A 27,203-nucleotide genomic window follows, 5' to 3' on the forward strand; every position below is an offset into this window, starting at 1 on the left:
TGTGTTTTCTCTACCTCGAGGATCTACTTCCTTAGCCTTGGTTCTTTTTGTGGACACTCATCCATCCTCATCTTGACCTCCTCCTTCTCAGCATGCCTCCCTCTGGACAATCTCCCCCATGAAAGCTCAGGTGTACCTTCTGTGGCATCCTCCAAGACCTCCTTCGGCCTCTGACTGCTTTCTGTTTCCTTTTAGGCTCTCTGGTCTACCTGACTACTGTAAAGTCACAGCTCAGGCTTAACCCTTGTCTAATCAGCCTCCCACCACGTCTTTCTTCCTCTTCCCCATTTTCTCTCCCCTCACCCGTTCCCCTCCCTCTTCGGTCCCACCCTCACTACCTAAACCTATTCATTCCTCTGAAGTAGCTGGAAACCACACATCTTTCCCAAGTGCATCAGTTCTCCGAACCAGCCTCATGTCCCCAGTGGTCTCCTTAAGAGTCCCATTAAAATGTGTCTCTCAGGTTCAAAACTGAATTCTTGATTTTTTTTTTTTTTTGCCCGATTTTGTTCCTTCCTCAATTTCCCTGTTTCAGTTGTTAGAACTAAGAGTGTAGAAAGTATCCCCCTCTCTTTTTCTTCCAAAATCGATGGTCATTCATCAGCACATTCTATTTGGAGTTGACCTCCAAGACGTAAGTTGTAAATCTCTTTCTCTCTTTGGACACCACCCGTCCCTCAGGACATGCTCTTGTTTGCTTCGCCCTGGGCTTTCTGGTGGAGTCTCCACCCTCGCTCTCTGTTTTTCTCTTTAGCTTGAGGGTGAAGAATTCACAGTACTTTAGACAAATTAACGCTTCCCACAGCAGTGAGGTGTCCCCGAGGAGACAGAGCATGGGGAAAAGAAAGTCCTTTTTATAAACACTTACTTCACAGGTAATTACATACCTACTGTGGTTCCTTTGTTTGTTTGTCTGTTATGCATTTTAGGCTCAGTGATAAAATGCTTGCCTAGCAGGCCTGAGGCCCTGACTTCGGTCCCCAGCACCACAAAACCAACAAATATTTGGAGCCCCTTGAAAATGATGATGATTTATTTAAATTTCAGTGTTCATGGACTTTAGGAAAGCTACCAGAGCTGTAGACCCAGCACATGCACCAGGCATGTTGTCTTGTGCCTGTGCGGAGGAGGAAGAGGATCAGAAGTCCAAGGTCATCTTGTGCTACTTTGCCAGGCCCACACCACCTTATGCATATGAGGCCTTGACTCCAATAACAATAACAAGAAAAATATAAAAGACAGATAAGTTGCTGGTGGTCCCGAACCCTTCCACAGGAAAACAGCTTAACTTTTTCTTTGAAACTAGAATAAGAACACTTATTTAATATCTACTTAAGAGTCTTTTTCTTCCAACTGCCTTCCTAAGCCAGGAATACATCGACACTCTGATGTAGGGACCGTGCTTTCCGTACGTTTTACTGTATATCAATAAATTCCTTTATTTATTTATTTAATCGGGGTCTCATGCAGCCCAGGCTGTCCTGAAAGCTCACTCTGTAGTCCCACAAGTCCTAGGTACAAGCATGCGCACCACTTTTAGCTCGCTCTCCCACTCTTTCATACCAGGGTCTCCCGGTGTAGCCCAAGCTAGCCTCAAACTCTAGCTCCTTCTGCCTCAGCCTCCCGAGGGCTGGAATTACGGGAATGTGCCACCCTGCCCTGTTACATGTTTTTGAAAGTCTCTCCCTTCACTCTTCAGTATGAGCTCACCTCTGTCATCACTGGGGTACGCGTGGGCTCCTTGTCCCCATGGTCTCGGTTTTTCCTTTTCTACTTAAAAGCTATTGTTCTGCTTCTGCCCCTTATCCGTACCCCCTCACTTAGCTAAATTCTCCACATTGTCCAGAGCCATCTGTGATCCCCGAGGTTCATTTTCCCAAGTGTGAGTTGTCTACATGGCTGTCTAATTCCTCCTCAACTCTAAGCCCTTATTCATACATAGCAATAACCACGCTTCGTTGATTGACTGTGGTATACGGGCACGAGTAGCGTCTCCTTAGCACTTCATTTGTGGAGTCTTCAATGACTCTCTCTCCCTGTGACTCACAACCCAGAGTGCAGGTTTCCTTGACTTTGCTCTAGCAGCAGAGAGAGCCGGCATCAGAACACTCAGGAGCTTCCCCACAGTCCCACAGATTAGAATATTCAAGACAGGGCCTGGAGAGATGGCTCAGTGGTTAAGAGCACTTGCTGCTCTTCCAGAGGACCCAGGTTCAATTCCCAGCACCCACATGGCAGCTCACAACTGTCTGTCACTCCAGGGATCTGACACCCTCACACAGACATACATGCAATGTGCATGAAATAAAAATAAATTACATATAAAAAAAATTCAAGACAACTGAAGACAAGAGTCTTTTCAAGGCCGGGCGGTGGTGGCCCACGCCTTTAATCCCAGCACTTGAGAGGCAGAGGCAGGCGGATCTCTGTGAGTTCGAGGCCAGCCTGGTCTACAGAGCGAGAGATCTACAGAGCAAAGCTACACAGAGAAACCCTGTCTCCAAAAACAAAAACAAACAAACAAACAAAAAAGAGTCTTTTCATTATATCACAGAAGAGTATCACTTCGTAGTGCAGACTAGCCTGGAACTCACTGTGTAGTGTAGGCTGGCCTCAAACTTGAAGCGATTTCCCTGGCTCGGCCTCCTGAATCATCCTGCCTTGCTTGGGCATCTGTTACCTTAGGAACTTGAGAAAATTGAAACAGAACTCTTTGTTCTCCTGTATCCTTAGATTCTTCTGTCTAGGAGTAGAAGCTCAACTGTTTCTGCCCATCCTCCCTGCTGAGCATCTTCTGGTTCTCTCTCTCACTTCCCCACAGCCATTTCCCTGGATTACATCATCACGGTCCTTCCCTGCAAAGGGCCACCGCCTTCTAATTGGCCTCCTGCCATGGAATCTAGCAAACTACATTCTAGAAACGCAGGTCAGAACTTGGCATCTCTGAGCTTACAACATTTCCGTGAGCATGGCTGAGGCCTTAGGTTCAATCTCCAGGACAATAAAAATCCATAGTTGTGGGCCAGTGAGGCGGCTCAGGAGGTAAAGGCACTTGCCGACAAGCTTGACGATGTGTGAGTTCAATCCCTGGACCCCCCACATGGTGGAAAGAGACCAGATCCCTGGAAGCTGTTCTCTGACCTCCACGTGCACACCATGATGCCCCTGCCCTCCGACACATAATCCTCAAAGAAATAAATGGAATTTAAACTAAAAAATCCAAAGGTCCATTGTGCGTCTTTTTTTTTTTAGGGTTTCTCTGTGTAGTTTGGCGCCTTTCCTGGATCTCGCTCCGTAGACTAGGCTAGCCTTGAACTCACAAAGATCCACCTGCCTCTGCCTCCCAAGTGCTGGGATTAAAGGTGTGCGCCACCACCGCCCGGCTCCATTGTGCATCTTTAAGTCCCACTTTGGACACTGCAAAGGGCAGACTGTGATGGGCCCTTGCTCACTCCTCGACCCACCATATCTTTGGTGTCCCAGCACTAACAGAGCTCAATTCTCCACCCATACTGAGTGGCTTTACTCTTCTCCAGCTGAGCCTTCTTACCATTTACCCATGGTCCCAGAGTCCATGCCCTTTGGAGGCAAGGCCATGTCTATGGGTGGAATTCAGGACTTACCCACCCCCCAAAAAATGTATTTATTTTCATTACCTGCTAACTGAAAACTAGTATCTTCTCTAGGCATGAACACAGCCAATAATCCATAATAGTATTGCCAGGACCTGGAGTTTTGTCACTGGGAGAAATTATAGATATTTTCATATCAAGTGACAGTTAATGAAGGTAGATTTAAATCTATATAATTTATGCCTCTTATTACTGAGAAATTTTTTGGTGGTTATTAATTTTCCTCTAGGCTGGCTTATCTACATAACAAGGAGTCTCATGCTATACTAAGGTTTTTTTTTTTTTTTTTAAGTTATTTTGTCAGCTGGGTGTGGTAGCCCTTTACACAAGGCCTATAATCCCAGCACTTGGTTCAACAAGGCTGTGTCCCCCGAGGTGGGATGTGGGGTTCAAGGCTTCATGATAACATCTATCAAAGAACTAAAACAAGGAAAAAAAATCAAATTTGCCAACTGTAGTTTGATCTGACAGATGGTCTTTGCGATCCTAATGAAATTTACTTTATTCATTAAACTCTTACTCTAGGAAGGGACCCTTAGCCATCCCCAAACTGTTAGAAAAGTCCAAAATGCAGAAAGCAGCCCTCGCCTTAAGAAAGTTCGTCTTGGGGTTGGGGATTTAGCTCAGTGGTAGAGCGCTTGCCTAGCAAGCGCAAGGCCCTGGGTTCGATCCTCAGCTCCAAAAAAAAAAAAAGAAAGTTCGTCTGACTTTGAACTCTAAACCCTTGGCCAACACCCATTTGTCTCTTGGGACTTGTTTAAAAGCGTGCCTTTGAAAGTTGGTTTCTGACCCTTCAAACCCAGAAACTCTTCCTGTCTGTTTCCTTAGCAACGGGCTTTCTCTCATGTAGCACTAATTTTACTATGACACTGTTACCTTCCTTCCATTGACTTTATCTAGCACAGACTTGGCTCCTTAAGGCAGTCCTATGACCTTCTCACTCTAAAAGTCACACTGCTCCACACAGGATGAGTGCTAAGGAGCCCTCTGTTCAGTCTTATGTCACTCTAGCCCATGATAGCGTTGATAGCCCCATCCTGAACCATTCATTCATTCATATAAATCTTTTTTTTTTTTTTTAGACAGGGTTTCTCTGTCTAATAGTCCTGGCTGTCCTGGAACTCACTTTGTAGACCAGGCTGGCCTTGCACTCACTGAGATCCACCTGCCTCTGCCTCCCAAGTGCTGAGATTAAAGGCATGCGCCACCACCGCCCGGCTTCATATAAATCTTTATTAGGAGTCTATGGACCTCAGGGACTGTCCTATGCATGGGAGAACAGCAGAGAAGAACAGAGAGACAGGACCGGCCTTCCTGGATGTTAACGTCCTCAAGAAATGACTTTAGTCAATACATAAAACTGCAAAACAGAGAAATCACAGAAGCAGTTTTTGCCTGGTTCTACTTACATGATGCTTTCTTAAGAATATTTTTATTTATTCCTTGACAATTTTATACATGTATACAACGTCTCTTGGTTATATCTAACATAAACCCTTTCCCAGACTCCTGTTAATACTTTCCCCAGAAGTTGTCATTGACATTAGCTCAGCTAGAGATAGAGAGTTTCATGAGACTGTCCTCCATCCCTGCTGGATGGCGACTGACTTGATCTTGTGGAGGTAACGGTAGCTAACTGTAGCTACCATGAGTCCATGAGTACACAGCCAGACGATGTCCAGAAGAGAGCATTTTACAACAATCTTCCCCATCCTATAGCTCTTACATTCTTTCTGTATCCTCCTCTATAGCATTCTTATACTTATGTTATATATATATTATATTACATACTATTCACCTATCGGAGGGGGCGTGTGTAGAGGTCAGAGGACAACTTTCAGAAATTGGTTCTCTACTCCCACCACTTACAAGAGTTTTTAAAAAATATTCAATTTCAAAACTAGAAAGTTAGATGGCCAGCCTTGTGTGGTGGTACATATCTGTGATCCCAGAGCTTAGAAGGTGGTATCCGGAAGATCAGTAATTCAAGGTCAGACTTGGCTACAAGAGACTCTCTCAAAAGGAAAGAAAAGGGAGGGACTAGACAGCTGGCTCAGTGGTTAAGAGCACTTGTTGCAAAGGACCCAGGTTTGATTCCCAGCTCCAGAAGGAGGCTCACTGCTTCCCCAAGTACCAGCACACATACAGTGCACAAATGTTCATGCAGGCAAAAACACTCTTACACATAAAATAATAAAAATAATCTAAAATTTTTTTTTAAAGAAAGAAAAAGGAAAGGGAGGGAAAGAAGGAGGGAGAGAGAGATGGAGGTCTTAGAAGCCAGGATAGACATCATGGATACCAGGTTTCTTAGCGCTTCTATTGCTCAAGCACTGAGCTCCAGTAAATACAACCATACGTGCCAAAGAATCAGCATGACATGAACCGTCGTGGGATCATCAGTAGACAGCACAGCTTTTGTAACATGTAGTGTTCAACTCCTAGGACCTAAATGCTGTTCATGACCCCAGCCCTCCTGCACATAAAGTGAAAAACTCAAGAGAAATAATGGGAGAGGGTCTTCAAACTGTTGCCCAGGGCTGGCTTTATCTTTCCATGGCCACATTTGGTTGAAGTATTATTCTGTCATCCGGGAATTATGAGACTGTGTGAGGAGGTACAATGGCCAGATTTTATCAGATATCGGACAACGATAACTAGTTTCTATTTTCAGCGCCTCCATAAATCACTTTAATATCTGTGCTTCCTCGGGTTTGCCTTTATTTAGTTTCTATTCATTCACGAAAGATAACTCACGTCGATTCCAAGACTGACGGTCATGTTTCGTAAGTAGTCTGGCTCCTGTTCTCTTTCATACATTGAGTAGGAATTTTTACCAAAGTGAATATTCTCCTATCTGCAGATTTAAAGGTTTGATATGCGCAGTATCAAGATGGCTGACTTGGCTTGATACGGCCAACCACACATACAGCCTAACTGATTTTAGTTTTTAGCAGTTTGTCCAATAAATAGAGATCTTTGGGGCCTGTTTGGCTCTAGCCCAAAGGTTTCATCATGCTGAGATAATGGCTTTTAACAAAGCCACATGGAGCATCCAGTTTAACGCCCTTCTCAATGGTAACTGTGAAGGTGTCTTAAATGCATAACTCCTCTTCAGTAGGATAGTAAGACCTGTATAGCTCACCAGAAGCTGCCAAATTCTGAGCCATCTTCCATGTCAAGAGCCTTAAATATAGATTACCAGTTTAATTCCTCCAAATTAAACAGATTCTCTCCTTCTGCTCAAATTCTTCTGAGGCACCCAGACAAAAACATGGCGCTTGGATGAAAGCATCACTGAGAAACAAGACCATCAATGACCCAACTCTGAGGATGCACTGTGACTAACTTCCCATGACCATGATCTATCCCACGCTCCCCCTCTGCCCCCTCTCCCCCGCCCCCCACACCCCATGTCCCCATAGCTCTCCTGTCAGGTGGGAACCCTTTGACATTTCACCTTTGTGAAGAGTCATTAGTAGCCCTTTTTTTCCCGTTTTCTTTCTTTTTTAGGGGATTGAATGGATACGGGAATCACATATAGCCAGAACTTGCTGTTGGTAGCACTTCTAACATTTTTTTAAAACACGTGAACATTTAAGTGAGTGCTAAATCACAATACTTGGATGCATAAGGGACCATCTTAAGAATTTTCATGTCAGTCGTATTCGGTGTCCAAATTTTTACAGCTGTTTTAAAATAATTATTTTTACATGTATTAATTTATTTGTGTGTGTGTGTGTGTGTGTGTGTGTGTGTGTGTGTGTGTGTGTGTGCGCGCAGTCAGACAATCCCTTACAGGAGTCAGCTCTCCTCCCACCAGGTGAGTCCCAGGGATCGAACTCAGGTCTTCAGCCTTGGCAGCAAGCACCTTTACCCACTGAGCTGTCTCAATGGCCCTCTATAGCCATTAAAACAAAACAAAAACAAAAAACAAAAACATTTAGAATGCATTTTTAAAAAAAGTCTTTTTCTCTCACTTTTCTACATTTACTTAACATTTGTGAAATGAGTCTTTCTCCTAGAACATGTAACCCCGCCCCTGTCCCTACCAAGGACCTTCATTTTCATGGTGACATCCATTTGGGCAGAGTAAAAAACTCACAAACTCTTTAATTATTTTTTTAATAAGAGCAACTTTTCTGGGTCTCACTCTAGTGGCAAAAAGTCACCTCTATGAGTGTATACTTTTTTTTCTTTTTCTCTTCTCTTTACTTGATTTTACTTATTTTTGCTAATTTTCTGAGATAGGTCTCATGTGTCTCAGGCTGGCCTTGAACTCACGCTGTAATTAACACTGACCTGATCCTCTTCCTGGGGTTGCCGGCATGTGCAACAACACTCTGTTTTATACAGCACTGCAGATCAGGCCAAGAATTTCATGCATGCTAGGTCAACGTCTGGTAACAGAGCCCTGAAGACTGCATTATTTCCACAAACTGATTTGTTCTTACTGTAATTCTGACTGATGCTTGATTTATTCTCATCTGGACCTCTTCCCAGGACTTCTAGAAGAACTTCATTGCCTTCTTTTTCCTGCAAATGTGCCACACACGTGTAAGCTGCAGGTCAATATTTAATATGTAAGATGTAAATGTAGACTCTGTCCACAGAATTCATTACAAATCCTTATCTGATGCCCATGATCCTCAGCAATGGGTTCAGTATCAGTTTTCTCCTCTTCTTCTTCCTCCCTGTAATAAATCATTCATTCATTCAGTCACTCACTCAAGCATACTGTATTTGTTTAGAATTATGTATTCATCATCTGTTAGGTATTAGAAGTAATGATGGCCAACCCAGGCAGAGTCTAAGCAGGGCATGCCTGTGCATGACCCCAGGTGGGAGAACATGAGCAATGTCTGGAAGGTGACCTATGGATCTCCCCAGGTGGGAAGACATGAGCAATGTCTGGAAGGTGACCTATGGATCTCTGTAGTGGAAGCAGAGAGACCAAAAGTAGATGCGACATTTGGGAAGCGAAACAGAATGTAAACTGGATATGATCTTGTGGACTTCCGTAAGAGATTCCATATCTTCAGCACAGCGGAAACACTCCATCGCTGGGCAGATCTATCACTCTGCGTTCTGTCCACCTGTCTGCTTGAATCATAACCACCTCTTTTAATGCCAATTTCACCTCCTCTTTTGATTTGTAATGCTGGGGTTGGACAGTGGCTTGTTCATGGTGCACGAGTGCTCTGCCACTGAGCCCGTTTCCAGTCCTTTCTCTTCCTGGGACAAGGCCCCCCTTTCCGTAAAGCATGTCGAGCTGGTATTTCAGTCTATTATGTCACTTTCTCTTCTACATATTAGAGCCATAATGTCCAGTGTGGCAGCCGCTAGCCATATGTAGCCACTGAGCCTCTAAAGAGTAACTGCTCTGACCTGCGGTGTGCTTCAATACTAAAATAGCAATCAGGCTTCAAAGATGCAGCACAAATAAAATGAATAAGTTATTTAGTACTAAACTCTAAACTATAAAAAATTAAATTAAATTAACATAAAATATGCTGTTAACAATTTTACCTGGATAAATTTTAGAATTTATATTTTAGAATGTTAATTTGGGGGTATATTGGATTGAGTAAATTATTTTACTGAAATAAATTTCCTGTTGGCCCTGGGGGCCCACACCTTTCTCCCAGTACTCAGGAAGCAGGGGCGGGCAGATCTCTGTGAATTTAAGGGCCAGCCTGGTCTAGACATGAAATTCCAGGTCAGCCAGGGCTTTACATAGTAAAACCCTTTCTCAAAAGAAATTTTTTTAATTCATTATTTTAATTTTCCCATTTACTTTATGGAGCTAGAGTTTTCCTGCCTGGCCCACAGTCAGGACAAATCTCTCTCACCCGCCAGTCCAGCAGCTGCTCAGACCCAACCAAGTAAACACAGAGACTTATATTGCTTACAAACTGTATGGCCGTGGTAGGCTTCTTGTTATCTAGTCCTTATATCTTAAATTAACCCATTTCTATTAGTCTATAAGTTGCCATGTGGCTCGTGGCTTATGGGTAACTTACATCTCACTTGTCATGGCAGTGGCTGGCAGTACCTCTCCGACTCAGCCTTCCTGTTCCCAGAATTCTCTTCTCTGCTTGTCCCGCCTATACTTCCTGCCTGGCTACTGGCCAATCAGTGTTTTATTTATTAACCAATCAGAGCAACACATTCAACATACAGAACATCCCACAGCAACTTTATTCAGTGCAAAATGTTTAAAATGACTTCTGAGCTTCACACGCTAGTTAGTCTATGAGAAGCATGATGCTAGCTAGACTTTTCAGTAGCAAATATGTGTGTGTTCAACTGTTCATCTACCCAGTCCTCCGAGGACTACTCCTTTGTCCGTGGTAAAGACTGAGCGCTGTTTATATCCATTGACATTCTCTGAAAGTTTTCTAGAACAGTACTTGGCAGTTTTAATACTTTGCCTTCTTTCCTCCTAAAACACATAGCCAGAGCTGCACAGTGAAAATCAGACAGAGCGGCGCAGTCTTCTCCCCAGGCTGGGACCGCTGAGGGTGCGCGGCATGTGGAGTGGCCGCACAGGCAGGTGTCTGTTCGGAAACAAGAGCTCTTATGGCAGTATGTTAAAGCAACATCAGGACAAGAGGATCTCTGTGGCTTCACACGGGGTCTGTGGAAAAACTCAGAGGTTAAAGTTGAAACGAAATCCCCATTCAAAGGGCCTTTGTAGTCACTGTGGGTCCTGCTTAAGCTAACGCTGACAACAGGGCTTATGGGTGAGGAAATAAAATGTGGTTTTCTTACTAATGGAAACTTCCCAGTGTTGGCTTGGTTGGCTTTAATGATGAGACACCAAGGACAATTACTAAGAGTACAGAAAACGGGCTAGAGAGATGGCTCAGTGGTTAAGAGCACTGACTGCTCTTCCAGAGGACCCGAGTTCAGTTCAAAGCACCCACCTGGCAGCTGTCTGACAATGGTCTGTAACCCCAAGATCTAATACCCTCACACAGACATACATGCAGACAAAGCGCCAATGCACATGAAAATAAAATAAATTCTTTTTTTTTTTTTTTTGGTTTTTCGAGACAGGGTTTCTCTGTGTAGCTTTGCGCCTTTCCTGGAACTCGCTTTGGAGACCAGGCTGGCAAATAAATTCTTAAAAAAAAAAAAAAAAAGTACAGAAAACAGGACCAGAGAGACTGCTGAATGGACAAAGTACTTGTCACATCTGAGGACCATAGTTAAGTCTCTCAGCCCCACGGGGTGGAAGGAATGAACCACCGACTCCTGTAAGCTGTCCTCTGACCTCCACAGGCATACTATGTGTTGTGTGTGTGTGTGTGTGTGTGTGTGTGGGTGTGTGTGTGTGTGTATACATGCATACATGCATAAAATAAATAAATGGAAAAACAAAGAGTACAGAAATCATAGCTTAGAAACCAAAATTGGGTCCTGTGGACAATGCCAAATCCACCAAGCTTTTATGGTATGAAAGAAGAAAAAGATGCTTAGTGTTTCCCAACAGCCCGTCTGTCTTTTTATGAGTTCCTTCCCTTTGAGGTTAGTGATTGCCCTCTGGCCCATGCAGTCCGTCCTGTCTCTGTGCCCCCGATGACTCTTCCTTTTGCATAAGGGACTTTGAAGATGAACTTCCAAAGCTCTTCCCACAAAATGTTAGATGCGTCTCTTCGCCACTTAACAGAACCTCATTTCAAGGCTCGTAGGTTTTACTCCGGAAAGCGGGCTTTGGTTTTAGATGACTTCTTTCTGCTGGCTCGATTTCTACTCCTTTCTCACGTGGTGACTTCTGCCTCCACCAGACCTGCTTGTGTTCTTTGTCGGCTGTAAGACAAATTGCTAAACGGTCTTATTAATAAAAAACAAACACACAAACAAAAAAAACCTGGAGCCAGGTATTGGGGTGAAAACCGAGAGATCAGAGGAATAGGACAAGCCACAGCCAACCTCACCTTACCAAGCCTCAGCCTCCGGAGAGAGCCACTTCCTGTATAATCACACCTATGTCCTTTCCATGCCCTGCCCTCTCACTTCCTCTCTCCGCCCAGCTACATCACTTCCTCTTTCTGCCCAGCTCTATCACTTCCTGTCTGTACAGACCTCCAGACCTCTATGGTTTTAACTGGCACGGGGATTTAAAGCATGTGCCACCACGCCTAGCTCTGTTCCCAGTGTGGCCTTGAACTCATAGAGATCTGGATGAATCTCCGCTTCCCGAATGCTAGGATTAAAGGTGTGTGTGCCACCACCGCCTGACCTCTGTTTAATATCGTGGCTGGCTTTTTTCCTCTGATTTCCATGCAAGCTTTATTTACTAGAGCACAAATAAAATATCACCACAGTCAGCCTCTGCACTGACTACTGGCAAAGGGCTCAGCTGAATGACTATCAGCAGACCTAAAGGGTTCTCAGAAAGCCATGATTCTCAGAAGGCCCAAGTTCCCACGTTGGAAACAATCTGCACATTCCCTGACAATCAATATCTTCGAGACCAGCTAGAGCTGTGGTTCTCAACCTTCCTAATGTTGTCACCCTATAATACAGTTCCCCGTGTTTGGTGACACCCCCCCCCCACACACACACACACACCGTAAAAATTATTTCGTTGCTTCTTCATAACTGTAATTTTGCTACTGTTGTGAATCAAAAAGTAAATCTCTGATATTCGACTTGCGCACACACACCCCCCTCCCGGGGTCGTGACCCACATGCTGAGAACCAATGAGCTAGAGCCTCCAAGGATGTCAAGCAGGCACCAGCCAGGTTGGCTGTGCACAGCAAGACTACAGGGATCGTGTCAGAGACCCAGAGGAGGTTAACTGGTGCAAATATTCACACACTCCCATACGGGATCTGTGGGGATAACGGTCAGGCAGGGTTTGAACTGACCTCCTTTTACCAGTTGGCCTCCCAGGTCTGGGACACATTCAAAGGAGTTAATCAGATCAGGACATAGTCATCTGACAACTTAGCCCTGTGGGAAAGAGAGAAAAGAAGTTCAGTTGGGGAAAAAGGTTATCAGAACTGCAAAAAAACACCAATCCAAACCCAAACTGGGTTTCAGTTGAACAGGGAGGGGCCGAGACACAGACTGGAGCCACCAGGACCAAGGAAAGACTACTTGGTGGCTTTCCAAGGTGTGGTCCCTTCCCCAGGAAGTATCACAAGAAATGAAATTCTGAGCTCTGACCCCACCTACTGAACTGGAAATTCTGGTGATGGGTCCAGCCCGGATACAGCATGCTTGTCCCGTGATTCTGATGCAGGCTTAGTTGTTTCATTTTCTACTAACCCCTGTATCTCCAGGGAAGGCTTAAGTTTGAGAACCAGTGACCGTGTAGATATTGAGAGCACTAAAGGTAGTCTATGAAGTGGTAAAAAGTCTGTCAGGGCACTGTCCATAGGACCAGGGCCACGGGAGTCCCTCTAGACTCCATTTATATAATGCCTTCTTCTCCTTCCACCCTACCCATGTATGGTAGCGTCCATCCATCTTATAAACCTTGTACGAGGACCCAAGACCTACTGTAGGCCATGTCTCCTCAAAGGCCCTATCTCTAAGGCCATGCTCCCAGTGTCTCCTGGGATTTCCCAATGTAACTGCCACAAGCCAGTTTCCAAGGCTCATCCAATCATGCTGACCATGAATGCTATTTGGGGGCAGAGCTGGGGTGGTAGATTGGGCCCTTGGCAATAGGTTGCAGCTGTGTGGCCATTTAGGATCTCTACTGGTACTGTTGGCTCTACCTGCAATATCAGGGGCAAGTCAGGGTCCCAGTTCCAATAGCTTCTGATAGCTGAGGAAGAAGTACGTTGTTTCTCTTTGACATCTTCTGGTTTTTGAGTCGGGCTCTGTGGCTCATGAATGGATGTAATCTTAAGACTCTGGAGGTGGAGGCAGGAGGATGTGAGTTAGTGGCTAATCCAGACTATCTATCAAGACCCTGTCTCAAGGAGAAATTCTATGAATATTGACACTGCTGTTCTGTAGAAAGAGCAATTTGTATTGTCCTGCTTACCTACATGTATGTTTTAACATGGGTTGATCTGTGTAGTCAGGAATCTTAAGATATGGTTTCTTTTGTAGGCTATTCTGTGGGAGATTTTGGAACAAGGCGTGAAAACCCGTGTTAACTAGATTAATGTCAGTGAACTTGTATCTTAGAATAACCCCAACATCCAAACCAACAAGCTTAACCTTTTTTTTTTTTTTTTTTTGGTTTTTCAAGACAGGGTTTCTCTGTGTAGTTTTGGTGCCTGTTCTGGATCTCGTTCTGTAGATCAGGCTGGCCTCGAACTCACAGAGATCCACCTGGCTCTGCCTCCCGAGTGCTGGGATTGAAGGTGTGCACCACCACCGCCCAGCAAGCTTAACCTTCTAATCAGCAGCTAAAAATATTTTTTACAACAACATAGCTCTGGAAAATACTAAGTTTGTTAAAAATGTCTTTATCTCCAGGCAGGTGGGAAAGAGCAGATAGCTAAGAATATTATAAAGATTTTTAAGAGCTGAAAAATGATGAAAATATATTCAAACCCAAGCTTTAGCTCTCTTCAGAGTGATGCAAAATAGCACCTTTCCCTTTTTAGAAATTCATTTTAACAACATTTAAAAGTCTGCATCTCACTGAGTTAATATAATTGTATATAATTTAATGAAATAAAAGAAAGTAGAACAAGATTACATTAACCAGTACCAGAACACACAATATCCTTCAAGGTGACTAGACCCAGGGAATTAAAACATGCATAATTTCCATCTAAGTATTAATGATTCGAGTTAAAAGGTGTCTCATCTCAAATAAGGAAATCCATTATTTTCATCTCCAGTGGCAAGGGATTATTATTATTATTATGTTGTAATTATGTTTTATATTGGTTCCATATTTCAGTCAGAGTTGCTGTACAGGAGGGAAAAAACTGTAGCAAGTAGTCCTATGTAGTGGGCACTACAGAACATAATGCTCAGGGAAGAAAGACCCCCTAAAACCAGGAGCATGTGCCGGCTTGTTGGCATGCAGACTGGGGGTACATGCACATACATGCAATATTTTTTTCACAGGAATTCACCTCTCAGCTTTGAAGCTATTTTTCTTAAGATTCACTCAATGGTTTTATAAGATGAAAAGATAATTCATACTATTTGTAGATTTCAAAGATGTTTTTAAAAAAATCTATTTTTTCAAGACAGGAATGATGGCTCATTCCTACAAACACAGCGTCCGGGCACTCAGGAGGCTCAGACAAAAGGAAGACATTTTTGAGGTTAGTCTGGAATGAGAGCCCGCCTCAAATAAAACATCACACTAGGCTTGATGGTCCAGCCTGTAATCTCAGCACTAGGGAGGTGTTAGCAGGAGGGTTGGAAATTCAAGGTCTTTCTCTGCTATACATGACGCCCAACACCAGTTTTTGGTATCAGAATCCCTGGGGCAGAGGGCAGGGGAGATCTTGATTGCATGCCCAGGTGATAAAGAGTCTGTTTTTCTGGATATCCTTCCGTAGGAAAGCATGTGAAACTGGTTCGGGACTAAAGGCATTTGCCCGAGTAGGATTTTGTCTAGTTTGGAAAGGAAAACATTGGCAGAGGACTAGAGAGAAGGCCCAGTGGTGAAGAGCGTTTGATGCTCTCCCAGAGGACCCAGGTTCTATCCCCTACCCCAATGGCGGTACACAACCATTTGTAATAGAGGAGCTGATGTCCTTTTCTGGCCTCTCCAGGCACCTGGGCATGCATGTGGTACATGGACGTGCATACAGGCAAAACATTAATATACATAATTTTTTTTCCTTAATTTAAGAAAGAAAAACATTGGCAGAAAGTTTACAAACTTGCTAACCATATCAAAGTCTTGATCTGCTGCAGAGTGGTTGGACCCATACAGAGAAGCCTCAGCTTTATAGTCTACAGGATGAGAGCTGTGTGAGCAGCTGGACTGGCTGCACATGTGTCTAAGAGCTTCCACAGATCATATTGGGTTATTACATTTTATATTTATATAGGCTATGACAAAGTTCTGGGGGTAAGGGTTATAAGAGCAAATAAAATCCAAAGAGCTATAAAAGGGTTATAAGGAAGGGATTCAGTTAATGCCTGGAATCAAAACTGCATGACTTTGACACTTCAGAGAGTTGAGGATCGTCAGCAGTCCTCTTTGATGTGGGCTCTGCAAAGCAGCTGCCTTCTTTATAAGAAGGCTCCCTTTAACTTAGGTATATGGAAAGCCAATATATGTCTTCTCATGCCTGCCATCCTCCACATCATCCTCCACATTATCCCTCTGGGCTCTCCATCCTCCACACCATCGTCCACTTCATTCTCCTGTGCTCTCTACCCTCCACATCATCCTCCACATCATGCCCCACATCCTCCTCCTGTGCTCTCCACCCTCCACATCATCCTCCACATCATCCTCCACATCCTCTTCCTGTGCTCTCCACTCCCCACATGCTCCTCTACACCCTCCTCCCATGCTTCCACCCTCCACATCTTCTACCCACATCCTCCTCCTGTGCCCTCCATCCTCCACATCCTCCCCCTGTGCCCTCCATCCTCCATATCCTCCTTCTGAGCTCTCCATCCTCTACATCACTTTTCACAGCACACCTGATCAATACTGGAAAACTGTGACCCTAGTCTTTCCAACTTCCTAATTATCTTTGTCCTTGTTTGATCTCTGTGTCTGTAGGGTTCTCTGTAGATGTAACCATCTTATTAAATAAGAAACACAGAGCCAAATGCAGAGTTAAAAGCCCAAGAGGTCAGAGCAGTAGCTGAGAGCTGATACTAAAAACCCTTTCCTACCCTTTGCTGCCGCTGCCATCCTTCCCCTGAGAAAGAGGCCTACTTCCTGTGTGTCTGTCTTTTTATTGACTTTCTATTCTGCCTTCTTATTGGTTGTAAACCCAACCACATGACCTCCTTGTCACTGCCTGTCTATACAGACCTCTAGGTCTCTATGGTTGGTATTGAGATTAAAGGCCTGTGTCTCCATGCTGGCTGTATCCTTGAACACACAGAGATCTGCCTGTCATGTGATCAAGATTAAAGGTGTGCACCACCACCACCCGGCTTCTGCTTTGGCTTGCTATTAGCTCTGACCCCCAGGCAACTTTATTTATTAACATACAAATAAAATCACATTTCAGCACAAATAAAATATCACCATAGTTCTCTAGAGAAATGTAACTGTTAGGAGGGAGATATAAAGAGGGAATCTGGTCATGTTGCTGGTGGATTATCAAGTCTGGAACCAGCAGGGCAGGATGGATATTGATGCCTGGTATTGAGGAAGGATTCTTTCTCAAGGATATCTCAGTTTTGATTTTCAGGTCTTTTAACTGATAGAATGAAGCCCACCCTGATAATTAAAGATAAACAAATCTAACGTGGACTGATTATAGATATTAACTACACCACAGATACCTTCTGTCTCAGTTATTATTTGATTGTTGTGAAGAGACACCACGACAAAGGCAACTCTTACAAAAGAAAACATTTAATTGAGACTTGCTTACAGTTTCAGAGGGTTAGTCCATTGTCATCATGGCTGGAAGCATACTGGCAGGCAGGCCCTGGAACAGTAGCTGAGAGCTGCATCCTGATCCATAGGAAGCAGGCTGAGAGAGACAGAAACTGGGCTGGTGCAAGCTTCTGAAACCTCAAAGCCGACCCCCAGTGACACACCTTCTCCAACAAGGCCACATCTTCTCCAATAGGACCACACCCCCTAATCCTTCCCAAACAGTTCACTAACTGGTGACTAAGCATGCAAAATTATGCGCCTATGGGGGCCATTCTCATTCAAACTACCACACCTTCCCAGCAATCCATGACCTTGTGAAGTTGACACTTATTACCCATTATAATTTTTCTCTAAGCTGGGCATGGTGGTACACACCTGTGATCCCAGCACTCAGGAGGTGGTGGAGGCAGGAGGATCACCACGAGTTTGAGGCCAACTTGGATTAGTATAGGAGAGTTGAAGGCTAGCTTGGGCTGAGCACTCAGTCATCCCCTCAAAAATATTGAGGGCAAGGGAATGTGGCTCACTGACAAAATACTTGCAAGGCTCTGAGTTCCGTCTCCCCTCTGCCAGTACTACAAAAATACTAAATACTTCCATAAATACGATGGATCTGATCTACATTCAAGGAACGTGGAATATAGATAGAGACAAGATGAAATGCTAACCATGGATACAAACCTTGTTCAGTAGACTAGCCAGTCTTTGAAGGTAAGAAGCAAGGAAGTAATAGGGTCAAAACTGTGTCTTGGGAAGGCAGATCTGGGAGCAAGGTGGGTTGTGGGTTGGAAAGAGTTCAAAAGGAAGAAGTGAGCATGAAGGTTGCTGTCAACATGTTTAGCCATCACTTACGATGATGCCCTTGAGCTCATCTTCATGGGACTTCATGGGACTGTGAGAGGCACTCCTGAGTCCATCACTTGCTGACCAATAGACTTCTTTGTTCTGTTATGACATAGGTCTCATGTTTCCAGGCTGGCCTCAAACTCACTATATAGCTGAGGCTGGCCTTCAATTCCTAATCCTCTTGCCTCCACTTGCTCAAGAGCTAGAAGTACAGATAGGTTTCATGCAGCCCGACTAATAGTAGTAGCATTTCCTTAAGCATGTCAGTATTTCCAGTCTCTGGCTTTCGTTCATATTTTTATTTTTATTCTACTACTGATTAGTGACTTTACTAGACCAAGTGTTTACAGGTAAAAATCTACTCCACCCAAGAACTTTTATTTCACATTTCCAAAATATCCTTCCTTATCTTTCCACTAGTTAATACTAACTTTCTCTGTACTCAGATCATTTGCTTTTAGACAAAGTGTTGGTTCTCACAAGTGCTTATTTTATTAACACTGGATATTGGCAAATGATTTAAAACAAAACAACCCTTTGTCCTTTGTCCAAGCACAGTAGCACATGCCTATAATCCCAGCTCTTGGGAGGTAGAAACAGAGGGACCAGGAGTTCAATGTCATCTTCCACTACATACGGAGCTTGAGACCAGCCTGCGTAATAGAGTTTCTGTTTAAAAAAAAAAAGAAAAGAAATCAACACACAGATAAATAAACAAAGCCATTGTTATCTTTTGGTACTACTTCCCATATGATTTCATTACTGTACCTAGCAACATCAAGGTCTGAATTTTAAAATGCACACTCTAGATCTGGGCATGGAAGGGATTCTGCCTCTCACTGTTTCTCATTAGGTATACCTTTATCTTCAGCCTTTTCACGTGCCCAAGGATATGGCTGCTACCATCCCCTCAGGGTACCTCTTCATAGTCTAAGTGGTGGCTATGTGCAATGTGAGGGGTGGAAAAGCTGGAGAAGTATTGTGAAGTCCAGACCAGCCAAGACTATAAAGTGAATATGCTAAGTTCAGTGCTAGCCTGGGATACACAGGGACAGTCTGTCTCCAAGCAAAACACACACACACACACACACACACACACACACACACACACACACACACACACACACACACACACAGGAGAGAGAGAGAGACAGAAAGAGAGAGAGAGAGAGAATTTATTACTTACTCTTCTCCCAAACCAGTTTCAGTGTGTGTATATTATATATATCACAGAGGGCCTGTCTGGTTCTGTTTGGGCTCCATGCCAACACTTGAACTGACCAGCCTGGCCAGTGTCATGGAGTGGAGTTTCGTGAATGTTTTTACTTAATTCACATAGTTATGCCGGTTGTCAGGTATCCTAAGTGCTGACCTTGACCAAGTTTATCGTACTAGAAAGAGCAGTTCCCGAGTATGAAAGGAGGAGATAGGGGTAGGCTTGTTTTTATCAGGTTGAGTTTGGTGGAGCACGCCTGGAATTTCCCCACTGGGGATGCTGAGGCAGGCCAGTCTGAGCTTCAGAATAAGACCTTGTTTTTATTAAGAAAGAATATATCTAACTATGCAGGCGCATGTGTGCCTGTGTGTGTGTGTGTGTGTGTCAAAGTGAGTGGGGGGATTGGAGGAGGTACCAGGATGCTAAAAAACAAAATAATGAACGTTCCCAATGCTAGGTTTCCCCAACAAAGCTAAGCGAGTGTTTACATTTTCCTTGCCAGATTGCCATATAGTGATGACAGCATCTGCTAATACACATTTGTGTGTAGCCTCATAGAGGATTTATTTCATTTTATAGTGGAAGATGGGCAATGAGTATTAACGGTCAGAAGCAGACATGAACCACTGTTCCCGGCCACATTTTTATCAACTTCTGACCTATCGGAAGGCTCATTGTTTCCTTCTTGGGTTGAATAGGGTCATGTAAATGTAACGTGTTAAATGCTCGCTCAGGGATGATAGGTCCATTCTTTTATCTATTTTTTTTTGAATAAATCAATTTCTGCTGCCCAGTATGGATATCGATTAGCCGAATGGGCCAGATCTTAAAAGGTGGGCTATTCTGGGAAATGGGATCTTTCTTTGATTCTGACCCCTTGACTCTATAATTATTACAATTATTTAGATGCCACTGACTTGAAAAATCCCTCCTTTTTTTTCTTTCTCTTTCCATTCACACAGATTTGTGTTAACAGTCATATCCCTCTGTGGATTTTCCTTTTTGTTTGTTTGTTGTTATGGGATTTTGTTTGTTTGTTTTTGGAGTTGATTTTGTTTTGTTTTATGTAGGATTGTGGTGTTTCAGTCCTGTATCCCAGACTAGCCTCAAAGTCACTACATACCAGAGGATGACCTTTTTTTTTTTTTATTTCATTATTTTCTCTCCTAGCCAGTTTCAGCTGTCAGCCCAAAGTTATCTGAGGGAGTCTCAATTGAGGGATTGCCTCCATCAGACTGGCCTGTGAGCATGTCCACGGAGCATCTTCTTGATTGCTAATTGATGTAGGAAGACTCAGCCCACTATGGGTAGTGTCATCCCCTGGGCGCGTGAGCCTGGGCTGTATCAGAAACGTAGCTGTGGTCACAGTTACTGCCGTCAAACCAGTTTTAGTACCCCTGAGCTAAACCACACTGTGGGGTGCAGAGGACTTTTAATTTCCGGTCTTCATGCCCCACCTCCCAAGTGCTGAGCTCCTCGGCTTGCCCCACCATACCTGATGTATGTGGTACTGGGGTATTGAACCCAGGACCTTATGCATGCTGGGTAAGCACTCTACCCACCAAGTTATATCCCCAACCCTGACCTTGAACTTCTGATTATTGTCCTGCTGGGCATAACAGGCCTGAGCAACCACTAGGCATAGTGAGTTTTCCACTTTCAGAAATTTCCATAGTATCTTTGAACAACTGTGCCATTTGGAATACAGACACCTGTCTTCCGCCTCCCAACTCTTGGACATAGTAGGGATTCAATCGCTATTTTTTTTTTTTTTTTTTTTTGGTCGTTTTTACTGCCTTGCTTGCTTTGCTTTCAGGGAACAATTAAATCTCACCATTTCTTCATTTGTAAAACATGAAGCGCGGAGAAAAAAAATAGAATACAGAAATAGAAGCCATTACCAAGACAGCACCGGGATAATTTGGGGGAAGCTGTTTTGGTATCAAACCGAAACTGTGTGCGTGCGCTGTTTGTATCAGGACTCCAGAACTGAGTAGAACTGTCAGAGAGGCGGCGAGGCCTCTGGGTGTTAATCTTCTTCCCTTTTATTTACCACTCTCAATTCCATTAAGCAATGTACACAGTTCTAATAAGGAGAGGTTCATTTGGTCTTTATCTTTGCAATTGAAATGGCATTTCTAACAACTCCCCTTAAGAAGATGATTTTTAAAACTATTGGATTTTTTTTTTTTTAAGTAAGCTTAATGGAAGAAATTCAGAGTTGTGGAAGAATGTGATGGGGAAGCCAGGCAGGGAGAAAATGTCCTGCGTAGGGCAAATGTCCTTTGACCATGCATTCCCTCAACAAATTTAGGCTGAGTGCTATGCACCCTAGACATAGGGAGATCAAAATCGTATGAGCAATACTCCAATGAATAGTCTCCTCTGTGGCATGGCCAGGAGGGTCTGCAAGGGCTCCCCGCACCGTGACCTCCATGTTATGCATATTTACACTGAGAACATTTCAGAAGCGGCAAGGGTCTTGCTCAGGGCCATTATAAAGCTAGAGCTAGAATCCAATTCTCTTTTAATTCTTATTTTACATGAATGATGCTTAATCTGTGTACCATGTGTGTGCCTAGTATCTGAGAAGAAGGCATAGGATCCCCTAGATCTGGAGTTACAGATGGTCGTGAGCTGCTTTGTGGGTGCTGGGACTTGAACTTGGGTCCTCTCTGCGGAAGAGCAGCAAGTGCTCTGAACCACAGGGTGGTATCTCCAGCCCCTGGAATTCAATTCAGTTTATCACTGTAGAACATCTTTTTGGTTTGTTTGTTTGTTTCCTTTGCTGTGGCTGCTTCATTGGTTCTGTTGTGTTTTGGTTTTGTTTTGTTTTGGGAGGGGGAAGAGTAGTGTTTGTTTGTTTGTTTGTTTGTTTCTTTGTTTGTTTGTTTTTCTGACAGAGTTTCTCTGTGTAACCCTGGATGCCCTGGAACTTGTTCTGTAGACCAGGCTGGCCTCGAACTCAGAGACTGGCCTGCCTCTGCCTCCTTACTGCTTGGCTAAAGGTGTGCACCACCATACCCAGCTCAATGTTTCCTTGTTATTTTGAGACAAGGTCTTAGTCTAGCCTTATCTCAAATGTTCAGGCTAGCCTTGAACTTCTGATGCTCCAGTCTCTGCTTCCCAAGTGCCAGGATTACAGGGATTTACCATGATAGCTGCTTTACGTGGTTCTGGAAGTCCAACCTGGGGCATTATGCGTGCTAGGCAAGCACTCTTGTCAACTGAGTTACACCCCCAACCCAAATATACCTGAATTGATTAAAGCTCCCTTAGAATGCCCAGGTGTGGGGGTGCCTAAAGAAAAGCCTAAAACTCTATCTATAGACAATGCTCATTCCCAGGTCTAGACAGGGCCCGCTCTATTTCCTCTGGAGCACAGTGTAAAACCAGCCGAGGTCAGTGCCCAAGCCTTCTTGCCAACTTGACCCGCCTACTCCAGTCTTCTCCTACGTGCACTCCTCCAAGATCAGCCCTCCCTCCAAGCCCAACTTTATCCACAAAACCGTCTACCCAAGTTAGAAACTGAATTAAGCTCTGGTCAGGTGGCGACGCTCTTTCCTTGTGAGCATCAACTCAGCGTGAAGGTTGACAGGAAGCAGGCTCGGGAGAGGGCACATAGGAGCTTTGTCAGTGTCCCGCCAGTGGGCACTTGAGGGGCGGCAGTGTGGACATCCTCACAGAACCCACCCACTCAGAGTGCAGACAAATAAAACAATAGGAATGTTGTTTTTTTCAGTTCACAAATAAACACTCAACCCGGTCAAACGATGGTGAGAAGCTAGACCATGGAGGGCTGTGTGTATGACTGAGTGGAGTTCCCAGGTAGACAGGAGTTGCGTGAGGGAGGACACAAAAGAACTGAAAAAAAAAAAAAATCAAAGAGACATGGGGGAGGGCCTGGGTGCACCAGGGAGTCTAGAACCCAGTGGACTCAGTATCCCAGACCAGCATATCTAGGTTTTACCGTTGACGTGGGTGTTTCTGTTTGTGTGACATCTGTTAGTGAGTCACAATGTCAATTCAGCTGACTGAAATCAGTATTTTAGAAGGGTGGCCTGAGCAGGGAATGGCAGTGCCTTTCTTACTAAAAAAAAAAAATTTTTTCAAGGTACTTGGCATGGTAGACAGCAACCGTTTTGGTTATAACTGCATGAACTTTCTTCTAGTGCATCATTCCCCACAAAGTGGGTCTGAGAGGCTGAGCCAATGGGTAAAGTGGTTGCCACACCATGTGCCGAACCCGAGTTCAGATCCTCAAAACTCGCTTCAAGCTGAACACAGCTGTGTACATTTGCAACCCCAGCACTCCAACCGAGAGAGAGGAGGCTTGCACAGAGACTCACCTCATCAGAAGCTCATGGACCAACCAGGCTTGGGTAGACAGTAGTGAACAAAAGATCCTGTCTCAGATAAGGCAGAGGGTGAGGACCAACCGGGGAGACTGGACCTCTACACGTGCACCTCATGCATGTGTACATATATACAGATTTGAAACCAAACCAAACAACAAAACCCAGTTTGAACGCTAATACTGCCCGCCCTGGCTAGTGGCAGGATAACCTTTTGCATTTGGATAGATGCTAAGGTTATATGGAGCAGAACAGATTCAAGCTGCCGTCTCAGGATAGCATTAGGAACCCAGAAGAAAGACAAGACAGTGCTACTGTAAGTGGTACCTGGATGCGAGAGAACAGACTTGAGAAGCCACCGATAGCTTGGATGACTCATTCTGCACTGCATTCCCAGTCTTCTGGCTTTTGTTTGGACCTTATCTCTAGTCTAGCTTTTCTGACTCAGCTGCCTGCCTTCTCCCTAAGCTGTCCTTCCTACCGCATCAAAAGACATCTAATAATCCTGTTCTCCTGCTCCAGACACTTCAGAGGCACCTCGCTGCCTCATGACTCATGCTCGCTATCTATCTTTAGTTCCTATCTCTCCATTAAAAAAAGCAAAACAAAACAGACCTGGGAGGAGAGACAGCTGGCCAGGTAAAGGCACTTGGGGGGCTGGACTCTGACAACCTGAGTTCAATCCCCGGGACCCACAGGGTAGAAGCAGAGAACCAACTCCTCCGACCTCCATATAACAAGCCACGACACGAGCACACCCACACACATGCGCACAATAAACAAATGTGATATGAAAAATAAGGAAAAGAAAGCAAACAAGGAGATGGATTTGTTTTGACCTTCCTTTTTTGGACTTGTCTTTCAAACACCCCAGATCGATCCCTGCCTCTGCTGACCCTGTCCTGGAAATACTTTTCCATTCTTTTCTCGTTTTGTTTTACTTAAAGATCTAGTGGAATCATCTCTTTTTTTTTTTTTTTTTTTTTTTTTTTTTTGGTTTTTCGAGACAGGGTTTCTCTGTGTAGCTTTGCGCCTCTCCTGGAACTCACTTGGTAGCCCAGGCTGGCCTCGAACTCACAGAGATCCGCCTGGCTCTGCCTCCCGAGTGCTGGGATTAAAGGCGTGCGCCACCACCGCCCGGCGGAATCATCTCTTTTAAGAGGCCTTCCCTGACTTCTCCCAACTGGGATGAGATACCTGCCAGCATTTCTCCCATGATACCAAATAAAACTCTCATGGAATAAAGCTATAATCATAATTGTATCAACCACATACCCTGTTCTTCAGGGCAAAGTGTCAGGCTGACTCAGTCATCTCCTTTAACCCTTAGAAAACCCTATGAGATGAGTGCAATTCATTTTCTTAGTCTTACAAAGGTGGAAACTGAGTTCTAAGGATGGCATTGGACTTTCAGACCCATGGACTCTTCTGGAGTTCACGTTTTTTTTTAAGTGTTTGCTGCTTGAGAACACACAGGCTCATGTCAGTCCCCTCTGAAGTACAGACTAGAATCCTCTCTTTTTTTTTTTTTTTTTTTTTGAGACAGGGTTTCTCTGTGCGATTTTGGAGCCTGTCCTGGATCTCGCTCTGTAGACCAGGCTGGTCTTGAACTCACAGAGATCCGCCTGGCTCTGCCTCCCGAGTGCTGGGATTAAAGGCGTGCACCATCACCGCCCGGCAGCATCCTCTCTAAAAGGTCAACCCATCGTCTCCTAACACCAGGATGACAGTCCCTGACTTGTGTTGAAATGCCCCCAACCCTTGAAAGAGTCCTTGCAGCTTTTGTTTGTTTTGCGTTTTCGTTGCAAGGTCCTGTGCATCCCATTGCACAGGACCTTGCAACGAAACTCGCTGCCCAGCAGTGGCTAGTTTGAACTCCTCACCCTTCCGCTTCAGCCCCCTTCGTGTTGGCACAGCCAGGGCGCCATGACACCAACTGTTGAACTCTTCAAATGCTGCCAGAGAAAGATGGTCCCAACGGAAAATGGCTAGACTGTGGATGTTCCAATTTACCGCGCTACAGAATCAATGTGCCCTTCGTACAAAAGTAGATGCTTTAAGCTTCATCTTTTGTTTTTGTTACTTTGGTTTGTTACTGTGGTTTTGGTTGCTTTTGTTACTTTGGTGTGTGCCTGCGGGGTGGGGATGGGTGTGTGGGGGGGGTTTTGGGGGTGGGGGTGAGAGGGTGGGGGTAGGGTTGTACGACAGGGCCTTGCTTTGCATTTTGGGCTGGCCTCAACTTCCTTACCCCTACTTCCCAAATGCTGAAACCACAGGCTTGTGCCCCCACACCCACCCAACTTTGCATACCACAGAGGATCAATTGTCCTCATTCAGGATAGTTAAACCAGATTTTTCTGCTTACTGTGGTGCAAAGTAGATGCACATTCAATACGAACTTGGATTCTTTAATGCTCTGTGTCTTTTGGACTTGGTTGTTGCTTTTGATTTGGGGGACAAGGTCTCACTGTGAAGCTCAGGCCGGCCTAGAACTTGCTACGTATACCTGGCCGGCCCCAGAACAATCAATATGCCTCAGCCTCCCAGGTACTGAAATTAAAGAAATGAACCACTGCACCTGACAGGATATATCTGACTTGCCCTATGGGCCTTTTCCTGGGCCTGCACACATTGTAGGTTCCTCCGTGTGGTGATGTTGAAATGCTGAAGCCACAACTCTTTCCCGTAATCACAAAGGGAGTGACCAATACAGCACATCGGCCTCCCTCGCTGAGCTTTGGTGTGCAAGTGGTAGTATTATTCTCCACGTGAGACGTGTTTGTGGAAAGTAACTCCCGCTGGAGATCGAGACTCATCCGTGTGGACCAATGAGGAAAGCATAGGAAGTGTCCGTTTGATTTGGCAATGGGAACTCTTGATATTTTGGTGAAAGATTGTTTCATAGAATGGGGCTCTTTTGGGGTTGGGGAAATAGCTCAGTGATAGAGCGCTTGCCTAGCAAGCGCAAGGCCCTGGGTTTGGTCCTCAGCTCTGGGGGGAAAAAAAGACAGAATGGAGCTCTTTTTTGTCGTGTTTCCCACCTTAGTCCCAAAATTACTAAGTGATTTATCAGCATTACTTAATGAATACATTGCAATGGGGGCTAGGGATGTCGCTAAGTTGGTAGAGAGTTTACCTACATCCCTACTTCTGCATAAGGCCAAGCTCGGCAACACATGTTTATAACCCTGTTACTAAGGAAGCAGAGGCAGGAGGATGAGAGGTTCGAGATCATCCTCAGCTATATAGGGAATTCAAACTTGACCGGAGACTACAACAGACTTTGTCTTAAAAAAAAATGCACTGGCATGAGAGAGTAGGAGGTTAGGAAATGGAGGTTGTTTTTCCATAAAACTTGACTTCAAAGAGAAAAAGTCATGGTGCTGGGGGAAAGGGATGCTGGAACAAGGCAGAGTTTGTGGGTGTAAAGGGGCTGTTTTTAGTTTGTTAGCTTTTAGAGATATTGCAAGGACAACGTGTTTAATATGTGAAGAGTCAATAGCCTAGAGGAAGAGAGAGGTTAGAAATACTGGAAGAGGAGTTTCTTGGAGGTGATAGGAGAGCAAGTTCCAAAAGCTTGTATCCAGATGACCGGGGACCAGAAGCCCCGGTTGGTACCCAGGGATTAGCCTAGCAT

The 27,203-nt window shown here is 44.5% G+C and overlaps 1 protein-coding gene across 1 annotated transcript in view; it reads left to right on the forward strand.

Annotated features, from left to right (window-relative positions):
- Window positions 1–27,203, forward strand: part of Sgk1 (serum/glucocorticoid regulated kinase 1) — a 129,103-nt gene that overhangs the window by 15,345 nt on the left and 86,555 nt on the right. The window lies entirely within an intron of this gene.

This window comes from Peromyscus californicus, unplaced genomic scaffold (genome assembly GCF_007827085.1).
Source record: "Peromyscus californicus insignis strain IS unplaced genomic scaffold, ASM782708v3 Scaffold_22__1_contigs__length_63687245, whole genome shotgun sequence".
Taxonomy (NCBI): domain Eukaryota; kingdom Metazoa; phylum Chordata; class Mammalia; order Rodentia; family Cricetidae; genus Peromyscus; species Peromyscus californicus.